The sequence below is a fragment of the Gracilinanus agilis genome, chromosome 2 (assembly GCF_016433145.1).
Source record: "Gracilinanus agilis isolate LMUSP501 chromosome 2, AgileGrace, whole genome shotgun sequence".
Classification (NCBI taxonomy): domain Eukaryota; kingdom Metazoa; phylum Chordata; class Mammalia; order Didelphimorphia; family Didelphidae; genus Gracilinanus; species Gracilinanus agilis.
Window position 1 is genome coordinate 353515196 of NC_058131.1, and position 13162 is coordinate 353528357.

Below are 13162 nucleotides of genomic sequence, written 5' to 3' on the forward strand. Positions count from 1 at the left end.
TGGTTTGGTTTAAAAAAAAAAAAGCCTTGGGATGTAGTTCATGAGTTCATGTGAGTGGGCCTTGGTGTCCTCAATTCATTGCTCTATTACTATCTACTCACTTATCTTAGGTTTTGACTCCCCGTTAACCATTTTTAATCTATCCTTCCCAGTCCAAAGATCATCTTCCTCTATAGAAACAAAGGCAAAGTAAAAACTGAGTAGTCTACCACCTTTTCTCCATGATTCAATATCATCTTTTCATCCATTCCTAGCTGCCATTTCTAGCCCTGATCTTCCTGTGGTCCTCAACTTCACTTTAAAAGTCTTTTTTAAAAGGTTGTGCTTTGCCCTCAGAGCCAGACAGAACCCACTTGGAATTTTAGCTTTCCTAAAACTATTCTTACAGGGCCAGGGGGCTCTTTTGTGCTCATTTCCATAACCTGCCTATGAATCCATATTCTATGTAAGTATTTTTAAAATCCAAGTCAATAAACCAAATATAATGACCCAGCTTGCACCCAAGAAAAGATTTGAAAATACAAAGACAGACTGTGGAAAACCACACATAATGTCAGACATCATACACCTAATTTGTTCAGTCATTTTCCAGTTGTATCCCAGGCTTTGTGGCCCCATTTAGCATTTTCCTAGCAAAGACCCTGGGACACAGCCTTCTTCAGCTCATTTGACAGAAGAAACGGAGACAAATAGGATTGAGTGACTTGCCCAGGGTCACCCAGCTAGTGTCTGAGACCAGGTTTGAACTCAGGAAGATGAGTCTTCCTGACTCTAGGCCACCTACTTGTCCCCAGACCTAATTTTGTTTTGCTAAACTGCTTTGAGGAACTTACCTCTCACCCTCCTCTTTTATCACAAGGAATGATTTTTTTTTCTTTAAACCCTTACTTTCTATCTTAGAATCACTACTGTGTATTGGTTCTAAGATAGAAGAGTGGTATGGGTTAGGCAATGGAGATTAAGTGACTTGCCCAGGGTCATATAGCTAGGAAGTGTCTGAGGTCAGATTTGAGCCTAGGACCTCCCTTCTCTAGGCCTGGCTCTCCATCCACTGAGTCACCCAGCTGCCCTCCACCACAATGAATGATTCTGGGGTCAAGGGAGGGAAATACAGATATTCAGAAATAAAGGTAATATATAAAGACAAAAATAGCAATAAAAATTATTTTTAAAAAATTCTGTTTGTTGATATATTTTATCTATTCTCATTATTCCCTGAGAAGTTAGAAAAGAAAGTAGTATCATTAAAAGCCAGCATGCTTTCATCAAGAACAGATGATTACAGATCAACTCTACTTCTTTCTTTTAAAAAAAAGATATTTTGTAAGTTTTTAAAATTAAATTTTTATAGATTTTTTATATCATAAGTTTCACCCCATTTCTTTCTCTCTCTCTCTCTTTTTTAAATAAACCCTAACCTTCCATCTTGGAGTCAATACTGTGGCTCCAAGGCAGAAGAGTGGTAATGGTAGGCAATGGGGGTCAAGTTCCCTCTTTTCTTTAAATGAAATCTTTTGCTTTTGTTCCATCTGAATACAATTCTTTTTTTTTCTCTTTAAACCCTTACTTTCCCTCTTAGAATCACTACTGTGTATTGGCTCCAAGGCAGAAGAGTGGCAAAGGTAGGCAATGAGGTTCAAGTGACTTGCCCAGAGTCACACAGGTAGGAAATGTCTTGAGGCCAGATATGAACCAGGACCTGATGTTTCTAGGCCTGCCTCTCAATTCACTGAGCTACCCAGCTGCCCCCTGAATACAGTTCTAGAGTTTTCCACTTCTCTTGGCCCAAATTCCCTTGTAGAACTTCTGGAGCTACAATCTATGTCTTCTTTGAATTCCCTGAAATCCATTCTCTTTAAATCTACTGTAAATGTCAGGTTGAGCTTCCTTCTCCTCTACACAACTTCTAAAGCAGGGGTCGGCAACTTATGGCTCTCGAGCCATATCTAGCTCTTTTGAGGGTCAGATAGGGCTCTTTCTACAGGAGCCATAAAGTCCATTTTTTTTCAGGTGCTGTTACAGGAGCGCATACTGTGAGCACTGTACGGCTCTCACGAAATTACATTTTAAAAAATGTGGCGTTTATGGCTCTCACGGTCAAAAAGGTTGCTGACCCCTGGTCTAAAGGGAGGACTTTGGAGCATAAAATGTCATAGCTAGAAAGGACCTGAAAACACAGACTTTCAGAGCTGGAAGGGAAATTGGAGCACAGAACATCACAACACCAAACAATGACTGTCAAGACAAAAAAGGTATCAGAACATATAATAATAGATCTAGGAAGGGCCACAGAACATAGAACATTAGAACAAGAGAGTAATTTAGAACAGAGAATAACAAAGCTAGAAGGGTCCTCAGAATTGAATCAGCTTCCACTAGAAGGACCTTATAACACAGAATGTTAGATTGAAAAAGATGAACTCTCTGAACTGAAAAAGCCCTAAGAACAAAGAATGTCTGAGCCGGTCCTTAGAACAAAGACTGTTAGATCTCAGGGAAGCTTATAACATAGAATGTTAGCATGAGAAGGGATCTTTTGAGTACGGAATGTTGGTCCCCTTAGAAATACCCTCAGAATAGAAAATGCTAGATGAGGCAGGCCCTTCCATCACAGAGCATGAACTGTCAGAGCCAAAAGGGATTTCATAATAGAGAATATGAGAGCTGGAAGGGACCAGAGATCATCAGGTTCTACCCTTTATCTGACTGGGGTAGAAGCTGTGACTAGCCTGAGATTAAGTTAACAGGAGAACTGTGAAAAGATGCCATGCCTCTTGATTCCTAAATTCCCCTTTATTTTTGAATACATCCCAAATCCTAGTTAGCCTCCTCCACACAATGGGGTAGACTAACAAGGATATTAGCCTAGTCAGTAGGGAATTACCCTATTTTATAAGGCCCCACTCTCCCGGGTTAAAGAATCACAAACTCTCAGAGTCAAAAGTGACCTCAGGGTTCATCTAGTCAAACTTACAACATTCACAACAAGATTAGCCAACTTCCCCTTGAATTCCTACAGTGACAGGAATCTCACTTCTTCAATCCATTCCATTTTTGCACAGCTCCTAATTTACCATGTAGTTGTCTAGACTTTACCTGAAACCTTCCAGTAACAGTGAACTCCAATCCATCCAGCACAGTGCCAGGCACATAGTAGGTACTTAATTAACATTTCTTGATTGAATGATTCTCACTCAGCTGCCAAGGTGATTTGTTTTCTTTAATGTAGGTCTTGTTCCCCTGCTAATGCCCTCCAGGAGCAAATAAATTCTTGTTTGGCATTTCAAGCTTTCATAACCTGGCCACTTAAGCTTTTTTCACACTTTACTCCTCTCTCTGCACTCTGACCTAGCTTCACTTGCCATATCTTCCTCCCAGGAGTTTTCCTGGCTTCCCTGAAGTCTCACACCTTCTGTGGCAGGCCCTTCCCCATCCTTTCACAGCTGCTTGTGGCTCCCCCTGCCCAGGTTAACCACCTACTTCATATATATCTTAGGATAATAGAGCTGAAAGGCCTTGGAGCCCATTGAGTCATTTTAGAGATGAAAAAGCAGGCTATAAAAGGTTTTACATTAGTAAGGGTGAATCAGAGTCCTCTTTCTGTATTCAAATTCTGTCTCAGACACTAGCTGTGTGACCCTGGGCAAATCACTTTACTCTGTTTGTCTCAGTTTCCTCATCTGTCAAATGAGCTGGAGAAGGAAATGGGGAACCCCTCCAGTATCTTTCCAAGAAAACTCAAATGGAGTGAATGAAGAGTTGGACATACCTGAAAAAAGACTAAAGAACAAGAAACAACAACAAAGGATAATACAACTAGTATCTGAAGCAGAATCCACTAAAATACCTATCAATATTGTATTACAATACCTCTATGTTGTATTTATCTATTTATTTACATGTCTCCCATTAGAATAGAAGTTCCTAAACTAAAAACAGCAACAACCAAAAACATGGGGTATAGCAGATCAGCATGAGTGCATAGGGATGTTTAGGTGCAAAAGGGGATGTTTTGACAACACAGCTTCTTTTCCTTTGGTAAAAAAAAGAAAGAAAGAAAGAAATGTAAAAGAAAAGGAGAGAGGGAGGGAGGAAGGGAGAAAGAAATACATATACTACATATATATATATATATATATGTATATATATATATATTTAATGAAGTTCCTTGAGGGCAGGGAGGACTATTTTTGGGGGGGGGCTTTCTTTGTATCCTGTGAATTTAGAACAGTGACTTGCATACAGTCAAAGTTTAATAAATGCTTGCTACCTTCCTTCTGAAGCAGCCATTCATCTTCTAGATAGATATGATTATAAAGAAGAGTTCCCTAACCCTAAACCAAAATTTTTCACTGCCCTCAGTTAGGCCTTAGTCTTCTGGACTAGCAGAATAAGTCTAATCCTCTTCCCCGTGGCTACCCTTAGGTTAAGAGAGGGTTCATGTCCTCCTTCATTCTTCTTTTCTCCAAAGATAAGGAATTCTTGTTCAATTTAATATTATAACATTTACTAAGGACCTGCTACATTTGGGGACTCCTTACAGAAATCCTCCTCTGATGCCTCAGCTTAGCATTAAGGTCACCCAGGGAAACACAAGCTAAGAGGTCTGACCCAAGCTAAGAGGTCTGACCGGCCCTCTGGCAATGATCCCTAAAAACAATGCAGCTCATCACTAGTAACCCAGGAACTAGGTAACAGATACTTTGGCCATGACACCCCCTGAAACTGAGAAAAATACAAAATGGCCCTTGGAGTTCTATGCAATCCCCAAAGGGACTAGAAACTCTGATTGTAGCCATGGGGAATTAAAACAGCCAAGGGCAACACCAGTCTGGCCTATGAATTAACTTTCAGTACTTCACAGGAGGGAATCCAGGTCCACCTAGGTTTAGGGCTCCCTTCCCTGGCCACAACTCTCACTCTTTCACCCCCATCTAGGTCAGCTCTACACCCCTCAGTTTCCCATCTCCTTCTACCCTAGCTTTCCCCTGTTTGCTTTTGGTTTTGTGTGTGCTTTGTAGTCCATGCCAAACAAAGCATTTTTGGAACCTTGTTCTATCATTAACAGCCGGTTGTTGGTATCAGACCTAGGCCCCAACCTTTTCATTTTAAAGATGGGAAAACCAAAGCCTGGAGGAGAGAAGTGTCTGGCACAGGGCGTACAGATGAGAAGTCTGGATTCTAACTCATGTCTTCTATCTCCAAACACTGAGCTTTTTTCCCAATCTACTACCGGAAGGGGAGGAGTCTGGAAGTGGGGAAATGCTCATTAGGCAGCCAAAAACAGGCAATGAGGGATAGAGGGGCTTAGAATAAACTGGTGGCCCTGTTTGGTCTTGGGAATAGAAAGGAGGGAAGGATTGAGGAAGGAAGGAAGAACTGGCAAGGTCTACCAATTGACTATAATCTTAGTCTTCCTTCGAGGTCCAGGTAGTTTTCTTTCTCAAATCTCCCCCAAACCCAGTTCATAGAATCTTAGATTTATAATTGAAAGGAGCTGTGTTGGAGGTCACTGAAACCACCCACCTCATTCTATAGAGAAGTGAAATGACTTGCCCAGTGTCACAAAGCTAGGAAGTCCCAAAAGCTGGATTTCAGTCCAAATTTTCCTAGCTCCAGTCAATTTACCAGGAACTAATCATTTGTGAAGGTATAGTTATCCCATCCCCACCCCAGCAGACACAGTTTACCTTTTTGGGAGATAAGAGAATAGAGGGAGAAGGGGGTATAATCAGCAGCTAACCCAGGGCTTTGAAATAATAGGCACTTAATAAAGGACTTTTTTAAAAGAACCACCTTAGGTAGCTCAGTGGATCTGAGAGCCAGGCCTAGAGACAGGAAGTCCTGAGTTCAAATCTGGCCTCAGACACTTCTTAGCTCTGTGACTCTGGTTAAGTCCTTGAAACCCCATTACCTAGCCCTTACCTCTCTTCTAATTATACAATATTGATTCTAAGACAGAAAGTAGGGTTAAAAAAAAAAAGAACTGTCTTATGTGGGAGGAAGAGCCCCTGATGTTCAGAGGAACGGAAGAATCTGGTGAATTCTTTCATAGATTCATCTCTTAAGTCTCAGTTTGGAGCGAGGGCAGAGGGGGAAGGAAGAGTAGGAGACAGATTCAGCTCTGGTCAGAGACTGGCCGCAAGTGTCCCATAGTGCTTTGGAAAGCTTTAGGGAGTGGGACATGTAGAAGGGAGGTTCTTCCTCCCCTGGGGTACCTCTTCCTTAGCCCCAAAGGCAGGGAGAGTTCTCAAGGACAAACAACTGCTGAGTGAAAAAGTGCTGCAGGATAGCTAATCAAACCCTCTCCTCCAATAAGAATTATTTATTGTTCTTGCTGATATTGTAGTCATCTTCTTCTCATCTGTTCTGATGAGATTCAAATAGAAATGCTCCTGGAATAAGTCACTCTCCTGCCATTATTTTAATATTTAATGTTCTGTGTACTGCTGCATGAGTGGATAAACTAGCTGCTTTCTGTCCTTGAATAAAATTAAGATAGAAGAAGCTCCTCCCTCTGTAGGGGAGTCCTTTAGCAGCTGGTCTCCAACCCCTTCCTGTCTGCACTCTGGGCCTAGAGAGATAATCTTTCCGCTCTAAATCCCACAATCCCACACTGGCCAACAGCTTTGTTCATATTCCCAATGCTTTAGAGCAGCTCTAATCTACTCCCCTGCTCTGAAACCTTCTATGGCTCCCCTTTGCCTACCAAAGGAAATCCAAATTCCTTGACTCCTCCTAACGAAGGACTATCAACTTTAGCAGACCACAGAATTTTGGAGCTAATAAAGGTCCTAGAAAGTATCTAAGCTAATGCCTTATTTTGTGTGATCTGAAACTGAGAGCCAAGGGTAGGGAATTACCCAAGACCACACAGTCAACTAGCAGCACAACAGGAAGTTGTGACCAGAACTGATGCCCAGGCCAGGGTCCCTTCCACAATATCATATTGCTTCAACTGTGTCCGGGCCTCAGTCCATCCATGACAGGCCTAAAAATGTACACCTAAGGGAACTGGCTGAACTTCTTAAAAGTTTCATTCTCTTTCCTCTACTTTCTGCATCCCCCTAATGACTACAGAGCAGCACAGCAGACCCAGCTAGAGGGCCACTTCCTCCCTGAAGTCTTCCTCATTACCTGGACTAGAAGTGATCTGTCCTTTCCTCATATCTCTTCCAGCACTGTTTTGCTGCCTCTCTTCTTTGCACCAATGTTTGCTTTTGCATTATAATTACTGGACAGTTAGAAGACTCATCTTCCAGAGTTCAAATCTGGCCTCAAGACATTTACTAGCTGGGTAACCCTGGGCAAGTTACTTCACCTTGTTTGCCTCAGTTTCCTTATCTACTAAATGAGCTAGAGAAGGAAATGACAAAACACTCCAATATCTTTGCCAAGAAAACCCCAAATGGGGCCACAAAAATGTGTGAACAACCAAAACAAATCAACAACAAAAACAAAATGTGCTAGGCATTGTTTCCCAGTCTTAACTCCTTTACTAAACTGTGAGCTTCTTAAGGGCAGGGAATGAATTTCTGTCCATTGGGTACAAGGTCCCCAAAATTTGGGACCTTGTACCCAATGGACAGAGTATGATATTAACTTTTGCCCCTTAATATATCTCCCTTCCTTGCCCGTTCATCTGGGGACCTCTACTCATACTTCACCGAAAAAAGAATATTTCTCATAAGCTCCCACTCTTTCATTTATATCCCCAAACTCCATGACATCATCTTCCATTCCTTCTTCCTTTATCCCAGTCTCTGCTGAAGAAGTCATCCTTTTCCTCAACAAGACCAACCCCACTACTTGTACCCCATCTACTCCCACCAGTTCCAGCAAACTGTTCCCCAATCATCTCCTGTCTCTAATCTTCAGTCTCTTTATTGAGGGATTCCTTCCTTGAAGCCTTCAAACAAGCCCTAGCCTTAAGCCATCCTTAAGAAACTGTCACTTGACCTAACTATCCCCTCAAACTAACTTCCTAGCGCTCTCTCGCTCTCTCTCTCTCTCTCTCTCTCTCTCTCTCTCTCTCTCTCTCTTTTTCTTCTCTGTAAAGTGAAGAAGTTAGATTAAAAGGTCCCTTCCAGGTCTTTGACACAATGATTCTAGGAAAAGCTGTCTATTGGGAGAAAGTCCTGGTTTCCACTTGTTCTTTTCAAATTCACTTTTCATAGAACTATGTTTTACATGTATACTCCAGATCCAATCACCTGCCAGTACTGGGAGGGGGAAGGGGAGGGAGGGAGATAAGTTCGGATCATGTAACTTGGGTAAACTTGTGTGGAAATTGGTTATTACATGTAATTGGTAATAAATAAATAGTTAAAAATAAATAAACTGTCGAATTCATTTTTAACTCTTACAATCCACTTCCATGTGAAAAATCTTTCTCTAAGGTAATGTTACCAATGATCTTTCAATTGGGCCTTTCTCCAGTATTATCCATCCTGACTTCGATGATGCATTTGAAACTGAAGGACTATCTCTCATCCCTAGACTTGCATACTGTTTTCTTACCTGTCTACTCCTTAGCACAGGGCCTAGCATACAGTAGGAGTTTAATTAGTATTAGCTGACAGACAGCCACTTCTACTTCATCTCCTCACACTACTTTTGTTGTCCTAACCCAGAATCTTTCCTGTGCCCTCTTTTTTCTTGCTGATTTCATCAATTTCTAATGATTCTATTATTCCTTCTATGAAGTTGACTCTCAGATCTACAGATCCAGCCCTGCCTTCTCTCCTGAATATTAGTCCCTTATCACTATCTTATTAGATTAGTCTTGTGGGCACATCAAACTCATCAAACTTACTGTCTGTATCCAAAACAGAATTCATTATCTTTCCCAAAAAACTCTCCCCTCTTCCTAACCAGAATTTCTATCAAAAGTTTTATTGTGCTTCCCATCACCCAAGGGTCATAACCTTGATATCATTCTGGGAAGAAGAAGAAAATGAGCATTTATATGGTACCTACTATATGCCAGGCAGTACACAAAGTACTTTACAAATACTATCTTACTTTTTTTTTTAATTGTATGTGGCTCATGTATTCTGTCACAGCATGAGGAATATGGAAATATTATTACATTAAACTATTGCATGAAAATATCAGTCTAACCTATATCAGACTACTTACCACCTCTGGAAGGGAGAAAGGGAAGGAGGGAATCTGAATTGTAACATGTCACAAAATAATTGTCCAAAATTATTTCTACATATAATTGAGAAAAAATTTTAAGTTAAAAAAAAAAAAGTATTATCTCATTTAATCTTCACAACAACCCCGGGAGGTAGGTGCTATTATTATTCCCATTTTACAGATGAGAAACTGTTTTACAGAAATGAGGCAAACAGATTAAATGACTTGCCCAGAGTCACACAACTAGGAAGTATGTAAAACCAAATTTGATCTCAGGTTGGGATATGCCATCTAGCTAGCCAGGCTCTTCCTTGTTCTCTCACCCTCAGTTGCCAAGTCTTATCAACTTTACCTCCACAGTATACCTAGCATCAGACCCTACTTTCCACTCCCATGGTTCAGGACACCTGGAGTAACAAAAGAAATAGCCTCCTAATTGGTCTCCCTGCCTCCAGTCTCCTTTCTTAAGTTTTCCACACAGCTGCCAACTTGATACCTCTAAAGCAAAGATTGTGTCACACCCCTGCTCAAGAAACTCTGGTGGCTTCTTTCTACCCTCAGATAAAATATAAGCTCTTCTGTTTGGCTTCTCAAGTCCTTTCCTATGTGGATCCAGGTGACTGTTCTAGGCTTACTGCACATGACTCACCTTCACAACCTCTTAAATTCCAGATAAACTAGCCAGCACACACACACACACACACACACACACACACACACACACACACACACACACACACACACACACACACCTGGCCTCCTTTGGTCCCACCTCCCACAGAAAGCCTAACCAGGTTCCCCTCAAGTGCCAGTATCCTTCCCCAGGAAACTACTTTGTATGTATTTTATATTTCATTTTCTAAGGGCAGGTAATTGTTCCCTGTCTCCCAATAGAATATAAGTTCCTCTAGGGCAGGGACTGTTTCCCCTCTGTTGTCTATATCTCTTCAGAACCTAGCACAGAACCTGGAACTCAGTAAATGCTTACTGAACTAAAGGACAACAAATCTGAAGTCAGAGGACCAGTGCTCTCTTTATATTATCTTCAGAAAACAATTCAAATCAACAAGTATTTCTGAAGTACATCTATCTCTACTATGTATGTGCCAAGCACTGTGCTAAGGTCTGGCTATCTAAAGAGAAAAATGACCCAGGACTTGCTCAAAGAGTTAAGAGTCTTTCCAGGGTAAATAACACAGACTTGGAGAAGCAAGAACAGAACATATATGGAAGGGACAGCTAGATGGCACAAGTGGATAGAGCGCCAGGCCCAGAGTTAGGAGGACCTGGGTTCAAACCTGGCTCAGACACATCCTAGCTGTGTGATCCTGGGCAAGTCACTTAACCCTATTTGTCTCAGTTTCATCTTCTGGAAAATGAGCTAAAGAGGGATATGGCAAACCACTATAGTATCTTTGCCAAGAAAACCCCAAATGGGGTCATGAAGAGGCAGACACGACTAAATAACCTCTAACTTCAAATCTAATACTTTTTCCACCACAATTTCTACAGGTTGTGTGTTGTTCAGCAAATCCCTTGACCTCTGTTTTTCCTTAGAAAATGGATTCATTTACCAAACATTTTTTTGTTGGGGCATCTGGGTGACTTGGTAGATTGAGAGCCAGGCACAGAGACAGGAGGTCCTGGATTCAAATTTGGCCTCTGACACTACCTAGTTGTGTGACCCTGGACAAATCACTTAACCCACATAGCCTAGCCCTTACTGCACTTACTTACCAAGTACTTACTCAGTAAGTACCAAGTACTTATTTACAAGAAGTATTGGTATTGGTTCTAAGATGGAAGAAAAGGGTTTAAAAAACAAAACATTTTTGTTAAGTACTTTATTCCCTCACCATATGAAGAAAAAAAAGGGGGGCAGCTGGGTAGCTCAATGGATTGAGAGTCAGGCCTAGAGAAGGGAGGTCCTAGGTTCAATCTGGCCTCAGACACTTCCCAGCTGTGTGACCCAGGGCAAGTCACTTGACCCCCATTGCCCACCCTTACCACTCTTCCACCAAGAGCCAATACACAGAAGTTAAGGGTTTAAAAAAAAATTTTTTTAAGTACATAATATGTATAGTCACACACATGTATATAAGGAAAAAGTACACAAAATGTATGATCACTGTAATGATATATAAAGAAAATTTAATTATATATTTGCTCTCTGCTTGAAGAGTTACTCTAAGAACTTCATAAATGTTAACTGCTACTACTAAGTAGGCACAGGGCTAGACTTAGTCAGGAAGACCTGAGTTCAAATGATGCTTCAGACACAACAGACCTGTGACCCTGAGCAAATTCCTTAACCTCTGCCTTAGTTTCCTCATCTGTAAAAGAAGGTGGTTGGCCTTGATGGCCTCCTAAGATTCCTTTAAACTCCAAACTTAGGATCCTAAGACCTTTATAAGACTAAGAGCTCAGGAAAAGTTTGTTGAATGAATGAATGAGTTCAACTCAGCTAGCTCAAACTCTTTTCCCAACCTCCTGGGGCAATGGCCGCCCAGCCCTCCCCTCCCCACCCCCTCTCACCCACCTCGGTTAAAAGAAGCTTTGTTCCCAGGGGGATTTGTTAATGGAGAGACTCCCGGAGCAACTAAGAGGAATTCTACTTTTATAAAGTACTTACTCAGTGCAAGGGCCTATTGGACATCCTGGCAATTAGAAGTGGTCCACAATTCAATAAGGGCTTTCTGAAAGTAGTGAAAGTATTCTTTGCTGCTAGGGTGGGCCTGGCCCAGGAATTCATCGCCAAGTATCCAGACTCCAGGAGATGTGATTAACCTATTTCCTAGAGGTCCGACGCCTAGACTCCTGGACCAAGGTCACAGTGATAAGAAGCGGCGGAGACGCTGAGGCCGGCCAGAACGCAGCTTTCCTAAGTCACCACTTTACACGACTAAAGGAAAAGGTTCCTGCCCTCCAAGAGTTTACGGTCTAGTGGGAGGGGGAGGGGAGAAGAGAAATATGTAGTGAGTGGGGAAGGGGGAGGGGCCGGGCTTGGAAGGTTGGATCAATTAGTAAAAGGGGCGGGGTCTCGCTAGTCCGGGGACAAGAAGAGGACTGGATTTGGGAACTGAGAGTGAAGATCTCCTTAACAGCTCGAATTTCTGGAGCGCTTTAAGACGTATTTTCCCTCACAGCAACCCTAGTGAAGCGTTACCCATCGATAAAGTCAGTACTGCACACATATTATCGCCATTTTACGGATGAGAAAACTGAGGCCGGGAACGGTTGAGCGCTTTGCCCAAGGTCACACTCGTACCCACCACTCCACGGGCCTTCTTTACAGTGTCACAGAAAAGGGCTCTTTCCTGCCGGATCTAACGCAAACCGAACAGGCGGCCCGGTCAGGTTTGTCCAGGAGTGGCTCTGCCACTGCCTCTGCTGTGCAGTAGCTGGCAAATCCCTTCCCCTCTCTGGGCCTCAGTTTCTCCCTCTGCCAAACGAGGGGCCCGGGCTCCAGGGCAGACGGTCTCTGCGGTCTCTCCCATGGCAACGTTTCCTCTCCAACCTCCGGGGAGGGGAGCAGCCCCTGCACACGCCTAGCTCAGCCCCCAACCCCCACCCCAGCCCAGGACTCCCCTCCCGGGTTCCCAGTCCACCCTGGGCTCGGGCACCCTCACTTCCGGCAATGCCCACATGCTGCGGGCTCGGTCCATCCCACCCTCCCGGGCCCCGAGCGACCGACTCACTCACCCTGGTGGCGGGCGGGCGGCGGGGCACCGCGCCGGCCCGGACTCCGACTCTGGCTCCGGCTCCGGCTCCGGCTCCGGCTCCGGCTCCGGCTCCAGCTCCGGCTCCCGGTAGGCGGCGGCAGCAGCAGCAGCAGCAGCAGCAGCGCCTGGGCAGCCCCGCGCCAGGGGTCCTCCTCCAGGCACTAAAGCCACTCCGGCTGCGGGGGCCGCAGAGCCGCGGAGGGGGCGGGGCCACGCGCAGCCCCGCGAGCGGAGGGGGAAGGGAGGACCGGGGAGGGAGGAGGAGGGGGAGGGGGCCGGCTGGGCCGGCGCTGCTG

At 43.6% G+C, this 13162-nt stretch overlaps 1 protein-coding gene across 1 annotated transcript in view; it reads right to left on the reverse strand.

The window, feature by feature from the left end:
• NSD1 (nuclear receptor binding SET domain protein 1) overlaps window positions 1-12895 on the reverse strand; it is a 162724-nt gene extending 149829 nt beyond the window's left edge. Inside the window, exon 1 of the mRNA XM_044664418.1 lies at window positions 12847-12895. The gene's annotated coding sequence lies outside the window, so the exon portion shown is untranslated. The remainder of the gene's footprint in view (window positions 1-12846) is intronic.
• Window positions 12896-13162: the final 267 nt, after the last annotated feature.